The sequence below is a fragment of the Tenrec ecaudatus genome, chromosome 18 (genome assembly GCF_050624435.1).
Source record: "Tenrec ecaudatus isolate mTenEca1 chromosome 18, mTenEca1.hap1, whole genome shotgun sequence".
Classification (NCBI taxonomy): Eukaryota; Metazoa; Chordata; class Mammalia; order Afrosoricida; family Tenrecidae; genus Tenrec; species Tenrec ecaudatus.
This window is the reverse complement of record NC_134547.1, coordinates 33533159-33542489: the sequence shown is the minus strand read 5'-3', so window position 1 is coordinate 33542489 and position 9331 is coordinate 33533159. Positions and strand designations below refer to the sequence as shown.

The 9331-nt window shown below is 45.9% G+C and overlaps 1 pseudogene; it reads right to left on the bottom strand.

The window, feature by feature from the left end:
- Nucleotides 1-7686: 7686 nt before the first annotated feature.
- LOC142432191 (elongation factor 1-gamma pseudogene) lies at nucleotides 7687-9087 on the bottom strand (annotated as a pseudogene).
- Nucleotides 9088-9331: the final 244 nt, after the last annotated feature.

Sequence of the window (9331 nt, the reverse complement as noted above, 5' to 3'; positions counted from 1 at the left end):
GTTGTGTGAGTGGCGATACTGGGAGGGCATAAGGAGGGTGCGTTGAAAAGGGGGAACCAACTACAAGGATCTGTATGTGACCACATCCCTGGGGGGCATACAACAGAAACGTGAGTGAGGGGAGACATGGGACAGAGCAAGATATGACAAAACAGTAATTTATAAATTATCAAGAGTTCATGAGGGAGGGGGGAGTGGGGAGGGAAGGGGAAAAATGAGGACCTGATTCCAGGGGCTTGGGTGGAAAGCAAATGTTTTGAGAATGATGACGGCAATGAATGTACAAATGTGCTTTACACAATTGATGTATGTATGAATTGTGATAGAAGTTGTATGAGCCCCTAATAAAATTATTTTTAAAAGAGAAATATAAATACAGGCATGCATAATGTAAATATATTCATATATAATGATAGGGACATAGGTCTATGTACATATATTTGAATGTTAACTATCAAGGTAGCAGACAGACATTGGGCCTCTACTCAAGTCCTCCCTCACTGCAAGAACACTTTGTTCTAATAACCTGGCATTGTATGATGCTCACATTCCCAATACAATCACTTTAGTCAAAAATGGGTGCACAAACAAATGTGGTGGAAAAAGCTAACTGTGCCCAGCTATTAGAAGATAAGGCATCTAGGGTATTAAAGGCTTAAAGTTAAACAAGTAACCATCTAGCAGGGAATCAGCACACCAGTTTGTGTGATCACACGGTGTCAACAGGATCAGGTATCAGGCATCAAAAGACCCAAAACAAATAATCATGTCAATGCAAATGAAGGGGGTCGGAGCTGATACCCAAAGCCTATCTGTAGACAATTGGAGAACACCTCACAGAAGGGGTCACAAGGAAGGGATGAGCCAGCCAAGGAGCAGTATAACACAGACAAAACACACAACATTCCTCTAGTACTTTCATGTTTGCCCCACCACCACTATTATGACCCCAGTTCTACCTTACAAATCCAGGTAGACCAGAGAATGCACTGTGGTACAGATAAGAGCTCTTGACACATGGAATCCAGGAAAAATTACCCCCTTATGGACAATAATGAGAGTAGCAATACTATGAGTAGGGGAAGAAAAGGGAAACTGATCACAATGATGAATGTGTAACACCCCCCCCACCCGCCCGAGAGGTATAAACAACAGAAATGTAGGTGAAGTGAGACAGTGGACAGTGTAGATATGAAACTAATAATTTATCAGTTATCAAGGAGTCACCAGGGTGGGAAGTTGGGGGAAGGAAAAAAGAGGAGCTGATACCAAGGACTCGAGTAGAAAGAAAATGTTTTGAAAATGATGATGGCAACATATGTACAAGTGTGCTAGATACAATGGATGCATGGGGTGTTATAAGAGCTATAAAAGCCCCCAATAAAATGATTCCTAATTTTTTAAAAGATCAAAACTCAGAGAAATTTTGGGGGGAAAGGGTGGGTTCCACTGGGTTTTTTTGTGCTTCTCTTTTGTTCCTTTTAAAGAAATGCAGCTATGAAACAAATTTCTAGGAATTACCGTCAGTGACTTGTTATAAAAGATGAATATAACATTTTAAAAGCATATTTTGGCCGGGGATGGTGTGTAATATTTGCCCTGAAAGAACCAGCATTGCTGAAGAGCTGTGGCTCCCCGCCCTCTCGGATTCTCCTCATGAGGTACTTATGTCGGAGGTAGGAAAGTGGTAAAGGCCCAACCCTCTGCTTTTTGAGTCATTTACAAGTACTCAGAGAAGTGGGGGGGGGGGCATGATTGTTTCCTGCTGCTCTCCAGAGTCCTGGGTGGCTCAAGGGCCCAAAGCCCACCCTCTGGCTAAGTCAGAACTCTCATGGTTGTGCCATTGTCATCTCTGGTTTCGGCCCCTGGATCCACTAGGCAGGAGATACATGGTTGGCCAGGGCTTTCCACCTCCTTTTTCCTCTGCTGTCTCTGTTAGAGTATAATGGGCTAAAGGCAGACCCCTACCTCTCCACCTCTCTGTCTAGATAGGGAGCAGGCAGAATCCTTGCACCAGAGGTTCCATCTCTCCTCATTCCCGGGTGTGCCCCAGGCGGTGTACCTGTCTATAGCTATATGGGTATAAGTTGTTCTATAAGATGCCAAACACTTGCCCTTGCCTTGACCCACTCAATTCTGGGCAGGAAAGCGAAGGCTGATTCTCACATAGCCAGACCACAAAGAACTGACATGTCTCTGCTCACATTACCCCTTGGGGTCAGCTCTGCCTCCTGCTGATCCCAGGTGTGCCCAAGGATTTATGTTATATGGGATTTGAAAGATTGACTTTCCAAAAGGAGATTATCAGGTCTTTCTTCTGAAGTGTCTTTGATAGGCTTGACCTCCAAACTTCCAGTTAGCAGTCAATGGCAAACAAGCCACTTGGATCATCCAGGGACCCCTGCTTAATAAGCCCCATCTTCCATTCTTTAAACCCTCAACTACTGAGAAGGCTCTTCCCAGGCAACTAAGATCTGGGTTCATCCACAGTCTTGACTGCATGGTTGCCTTCTCTACCTTGGCCTTGCACATTCCTCTCAACTCTGTTGACACTCAGTTGAACTTAGTGTTCCATACTCTCAGGCTTCTTTACAAGCTTCCTCTCTGCCATGATGCTTGTCCCCCACTGCCCATGTGGAGCACACCCATCTGTCTCTCAAGGCTCACTTCCAACATCAATTCCTCTAGGAAGCATTTCACAATCCTCACCTGCCAATCAGGTGAAACTATTCACTCATACCTTGTACCTAGGTACAAGCATAGGTTATAAGCACAGCCTTGGCCAGACTTATCTTTGTCATAAGTTTATTTCCTCCACCTAGGAAATCCAAAACAGAATCGACTTATATTTCATTCTCCTAGACAGGACCTGGTGCACAGTAGGCATTCAACCTGTAAGGGCTCACAAAATTTCTAGATTGGTAGTACAGATACAAGCACCTTAACAGCTGTAAGCACTGGTCCATCAAAGATTCTTGAGCTGAGCTCCTGTACAGACAGAAAGCTATGATTCCCTTCCTCCTCCATCTCATGGCCTCTCAGCACTTTCCTTCATTCCCTCCCTACCCTGCTTAGTTTTCATGATGAGAATCTCAGAATCAACATCGGTATGTGAGAAGGCAGAGAAGAGAAAGAGGAAATAGCAATCTAAAGGGTGACAGCCTTGAAATGTGGAGTTTGAAAACTGCCTGGGGATTCAACTTCACAGCCTTAGCAAAATAGCTGCAAATACATATTCAGATATAATGTAAATGCACTGGTGAATTTCCTCACTCATTACTGGTGCCTGGTGAGGCTGGAAGTCTTTGGGAAAAGGAGGGTGCTGTTGTTTGCCCTGCTCTTCTCAGCTCCCCCTATGATGGCCACCCAGAGCTGAGCCCCAGACAGTGAGAAGGGCTCAAGAGACTACTCCCTGTGGAGGAGATGTCCCCAGGGAAATCCTCCAATTGATGCCACAGTAAAAAATTCTCAGGGGTGGGGAGGCTGCCTGGAGGAAGGAGAGAGGATCTAGTCAGTGTGAGCTCTGGAATGCAGAGGAGCTGGAACAGCTTAGAAACCCAAACCATATGAAGCCTCACATTGTCGGCAGGGGGAAAGGCTGCAGGGAACATCTCAGAGGACCAGCTGATGGTTCTAAGACACAATGGTGGGCAGGGAAAAGAAGCAGAGAATGCGCAGGTTTGCTTAGAGCACTACCTGAGAGCACAGAAGAGCTCCCAAGGGCCTTGACAGCACTGAGGTTGTGATGGGTGAGCCTTTGCTTGGACTCCAAGCACAGGTGTAGATGATATTACTCCAGGTGCTTGTTTCTGATGTTATTTCTTTATTCTTTAAAACTTCTTGTTGTGAATTGGGTGAAGGTGTGTGGGACAGATAGTTTCCATTCAACAATTATACATATTTTGTTTCATCTCAAATCCTCACAAACAAAGCCCTCTTATCCTACTTCCACTTGTGTTTCCTCTTCATTCCTTCTTCTAACCCTTCTACACTTTGTTAGTGAGCAAATGCTGCCCCTTTGATCTTAAATCGCGTATTCCTCCTCTACAGTGTGTGTTATTGTTCCCCTACACACTTTATTGTTTGGCTCAAAATTGAGCTGCGGGGGTGAATTCGGTTCCAGAAATGAAGGATGCCAACTGCTTCATACAGAGTCTTGGGGTTTCCACCAGTCTCATTCTGACTAGTAAGATGTTCTTATGATTTTAAGTCTTGTTCCACATTTTCCTCACAGTCTATTCAGGATCTTTTGTGACCCTTCTCTCGGATCTCTTGGTAGTGGTAGCCAGCCATCATCTAGCACTTTCAATCTTTGGGTCATAGATACTGACGTTGGAGCTGCCCATTAGAACTTTGAACACATTGTTCCCAGGCACTTCTATTTTCTTCACTCTTCTCCCATCTGGATGGGGAAAGACCAGTAGTTGCACCAGTTGCTACTTACCAAAGTAAGATATAGATATATCTTTGTAGATTGTTATGCCAAGTGACCTTGATGTTCCCTGAGACTGTGGTCCTAAGCCCCCTAGTCCAGTTAGTTACTCCCTCAAAGTGTTTGATTATGTATCAGAAGTTTTCAAACTTCTCTGTTGCTCCTCCACATTCATGGCTGTATTTTCAGCAAAGGTAAATACACATATATGAATATCCTGTCAAACCCGTATATGTTCATAGGTATACTCCCATTCTCCCTCCTGCATCTGTTCAGTCTGAAACTTGTGTTCAGGAGAGCAGGACTGACAGTCTCTTCCCTTTGTCAAGGAGTCCAAGCTAAGAGGAAAGACATTGCGTCCAGCACCAAGCCAGGCATGTACTTTTATGCTGACTCTGAATATCAGGAATCTCAGCGAGGTTCACAACAGTGTCATACTACTAGCAAAATGTGCAGTCAGAATGTGTGCATCTGCCTCCAATAAGCTGCACTGGGCTCACGTGTATCAGCACCTGGGACAGCGCTCTCCTTTGTCTGAAGCGTTGAACAGACATGTAAGGCCACGACTTGCCTGCTGGTTTTGTTAGGTGTCACTGAGTCAGTGCTGACCTATAGCAACCCTCTATACAACAGAAAGAAACACTTCCCAGGCCTACACTATTCTTGCCAATTCCCCCATGCTTGATCCCACCCACTGTTTCAGCCAGTGAGTCCATCCATCTCCTTGAGTGCTTCTTGATTCCTTGAACCAACTTGATTCCCATCAAATGTGGCCCAGAATATGACCTGCTCCCTCTGCAAGATTTCTTTCTGCTATTTTTTTCTGCTATAAGTTCAGATTTCTAGACTACCTCTGTCCCATTGTTCATGACACATCTGAAAACGCTCTCTTCTCTGGCCTCCTGAAACTTAAGTTTTGGGCTTCCTTCTGTGAATCCTGCTCCCCTGCCAGATACCTGATGTCTGCCTTATTTACATTAATCACGCCACACCCTATTGCCAGTGAAACGGCTTTACAAAGGAGTGTCTTTCTAATTTGACTCCAAAAAATCTCTCTCTCTCTCTCAACACCTAGAATAGGAAGTATACATTGAGACCCAATGAACTTTGCCTTCACACCTCCACCATCCTCAGGAAAAGATGCTAGAAACTAAGAATATTTTGCAGAGTTAGTTAACCTTGCTCTCTACTTGCTAATGGCTCTATAGATGCACACTATATATGCTAAAAAATAGTTCATCTCCCATCTGTATTGTGCCGCATTATCCCTGGTTTTGTCAACTGCATGCATGGTTATTCTCTCTGCATCAGTAAATAGAGACATGTTGTTATTAGGTGCCACGGAGTTGATTCTGGCCCATAGTGGCCCTATGCACAACAGAATAAAAGAGCAGGCAGTCCTGTACCAGCCCAGTCCAGATCAAGTCCATAAGTCCAATATTAGCCCATATGTCTGATACCAATCTATAAAGTCCTCTTTAGACTCATGTAACACATGCAATGACACCGAATGCAGGATGATCACAGGCCAGTGGTTGGAAAGTCTTGGATGCAGTGGCAGTGTAAGCATCTCAGAGCTGGCAGGGGTCTCCACGTGAATTCTCCAGCTCAAGACATTAGCGTAGTTCCGTGTATCTTGTCAGCTGCAATGTCTTTGAAGGAGTGAGCCAAGAGAGAGTAAGAGGTAGGAGAGAGAGCGAGCGTCTCCCACCCCTAAGGAGGAAAATACAGGAGTTCCCAAAATCCTCAGGAGAAGTTAATGCCCACACAGAAACCTCATTGGCTATCGCGTGATTGACAGACTAGACTCCACCCCTTCACTCTGTATCCTCAAATTGACACCAGATCATGTAACTACCACACCCCCTCGGACCAATAATGAGAATAATGATACCAGGAGGGGAAGGGGAAAGATTGGATGGGGAGGGGAACTGATCACAATGATCTACATATAACCCCCTTCCAGCGAGAATGACAATAGAAAAGTGGGGGAAGGGAGACAGCGGTAGGTGCAAGATTTGAAAAAAAATTTTTAATAAATTATCAAGGATTCATGAGGGAGGGGGGGTGGGGAAGGGGGAAAGTAAGCTGAGACCAAAGGCTTAAGTAGAAAGAAAATGTTTTTTAAATGATTATCACAACACATGTACAAATATGTTTGACACAGTGGATGTATATATGGATTTTGAGATGAGTTGTAAGAGCTCCCAATAAATTATATTTTTAAAGTAACATCCTTGCTTTTCAACTGTCCATTGAGGTCTCCTGGAGTGGATTTGTCTAACCCAGTGCTTCTGTTGATCTCTCGACTATCACTCCCATGATCTTTGATTGAGGATCTTTCACAACTTCAAACCTTTCTCCATCTTTCATGCTGTTATCTATTGATTCAGTTGTGAGGATTTTGGTCTTCTTTACATTGAGTTGTAATCCATACTGATGCCTGGGCTCCTTGATCTTCATCAACAAGTGCCTCAAATATTCCTCACTCTCAGCAAACAAGGCTGTGTCATCTGCATATGGAAGTTTTGTTAGCAATGCTTCCTCCAATCTTGATGCCATATCCTTTTTCATATAATCCAGTTTCTCTGATTATTTTCTCAGCATACAGAATGAATAACTGTTGATGGGATACTACCATGATGCATACTTTTTCCTGGTTTAAAACCAATATTCCCTTTGTGTTAGTTCTGATTGACTAGAGAAGCAAATCCAGGGACGTTCATATGTGTATAAGACAGCTTTATATCAAAGAGCAATTGTATATTGAGAAAATATCCCAGCCTAGTCTAGATCAAGTCTATAAGTGCAATATTATCCCATATGTCTGATACTAGTCCATACATTCCTCTTTAGAGTCACACAGCGCATGCAATGATGCTGAATAAAGGAAGATCACAGGCCAGTGGTGGATCCAGTGGCAGTGGAAGCATATCAGCCCTGGTGTGGGTCTCCACTTGGCTCCTCCAACTCCAGGGATCTGTCTGCCATCAGCATGACTCCATGTGGCTTGTCAACTGGAATGTGAAGCAGAAAGAGAGTATGTCCTGCCTCCATGGAGGAAGAAAGGAAAACTTCCCAAATCCTTATGAGATAGCCATGCCCTCAAGGAGAGATCACCCGACTGTGACCTGATTTATAGGCTAGACTCCACCCTTCATTCTTATTTATCCAGTTGACATGAAATTGTGTAATTACCACAAATCACCCTTTGTCAACTTGACACCCTTACACAATTTGGTAGCCATATGTAATTTTTTTTCACTGCTCAGCTTCCTTTAATGACCCCCCCATCCATCGCCCCACAGGGCAGGTGCAGGCGGCAGGCCAGCGGCAGGCCATTCACTTGAAGATCTTGCCCTGGTTGAAGGCTTTGCCTACGTGCTGGAAGGCCCCCTCCCAGGAGAAGTACTCTTGGACCAGCGTCTTTGTCTCCTCACTGCCAGGATCCAGTTTTCGCCATGTGTACCACTCAGAGTCCACCTGCCAATCTGGACTCAGCGGAAAGACAAGCTCTTGGCCTCTGAAGACCCAAACCCCTGAAATGGAGCTGCTGTTGTTGGTTCCGAAGAGGATAACGCTGGCGAAGGCATTCTTCCTCAGCTTGTCCAATCGCTGGAACATTCCAGTGATGAGGTTGCAGCTCATGAATGTCTGGCTCAGCTCCTCGGGGAAGCGGTACTCGGAGTACCAGAGGGACCAGCCTTCCTTGTCAAAGTGCTCCCAGAAATGCGGCAGCGCCACCGAGAGGGTGTCCTCGTTGGAGTACTTGCGCTTGAACTCGTCCAGCACGAAGGGACTCTTGAGCAGGTGAGCAAAGGGGTCCTTGGTCTTGGGCTCAGCGGCCAGCGCCTGTTCGCATTCATCCATCTCCTCCTCAGGGGCAGGAGCCACGGCCTTCTTCTCTTCTTTCCGCTCCGCCGGGGCCTTCTGCTTCTCCTCCCGGGGTGCCTTCTCTTTCCGAGGGGTGTCCTTCTTGGGCTGGATCTCAGCAAACTTTTAGCGTCAAACTGTGCCATCTTCTCACAGAGCTTCACCTCCCCCAAGACGGCCCGGAACTGGGGCTGGTGAATGCAGGTGAGGAACCAGCGGTTGGTATTGGGGAAGGCCTGACGGAAAGAAGGCTCTAGGACCTGTTTGTAGAGTCACAAGAGGGTTCAGACGACTGTGATGTCAGCCAGGTCACTCGGTCACCCACCAGGAAAGTCCTGGTTTTCAAGTGGGCATCCAGCAGGCCCAGGATTCGCCGCACCTCCTCCTTGGCGTTCTCGGTGGCCTGCTTGTTGTGATGCATGATGCCCAAGGTGGGGAACACCCAGGTACTGGCTGGGGGGACGATGTCGCTGTCCGCAAAGCTCACCCACTGCACCACCTGGGCTGCTGCCTCTGGGGTTCTTCCCCGTAGCTCCTCGTTGCTCACATAGTAGGCAATGGCATTGCTCTCAAACACACAGAAGCCATCATCACCTTCGAACGCCGGGACCTTGCCAGCAGGGAATTTGCGGAGAAATTCGGGGGTGCGGTTGGTTTGGCCGAAGTGGAAGTGGGGTGGGGTGGACAGCACGCGGATCTGAGCCCCACTGTACTGAGCAGCGATGAGGGCCTTGCAGGCCTGCCAGTTTTCTGGGTATGTGTACAGGGTCCCAGCCGCCATGGTGATTCCGCAGAGAAAGGGGCCATATGTAATTCTTAAAGGAAGAACAATATTAAAATAATATTTGTGCCTAACAGGATAAAATTAAATCACATTGCATTCAATATGTGTCAGCTTCATTTAAACATAATATTCTAAAGTGAGTAAAACAACAATATTCTATGCCTAACCATCTCAGTAACACCTACACCTCAGTCCTATGAGATATTCCCCCACATATATCGATTTGTAAGCCAGCCACTTCA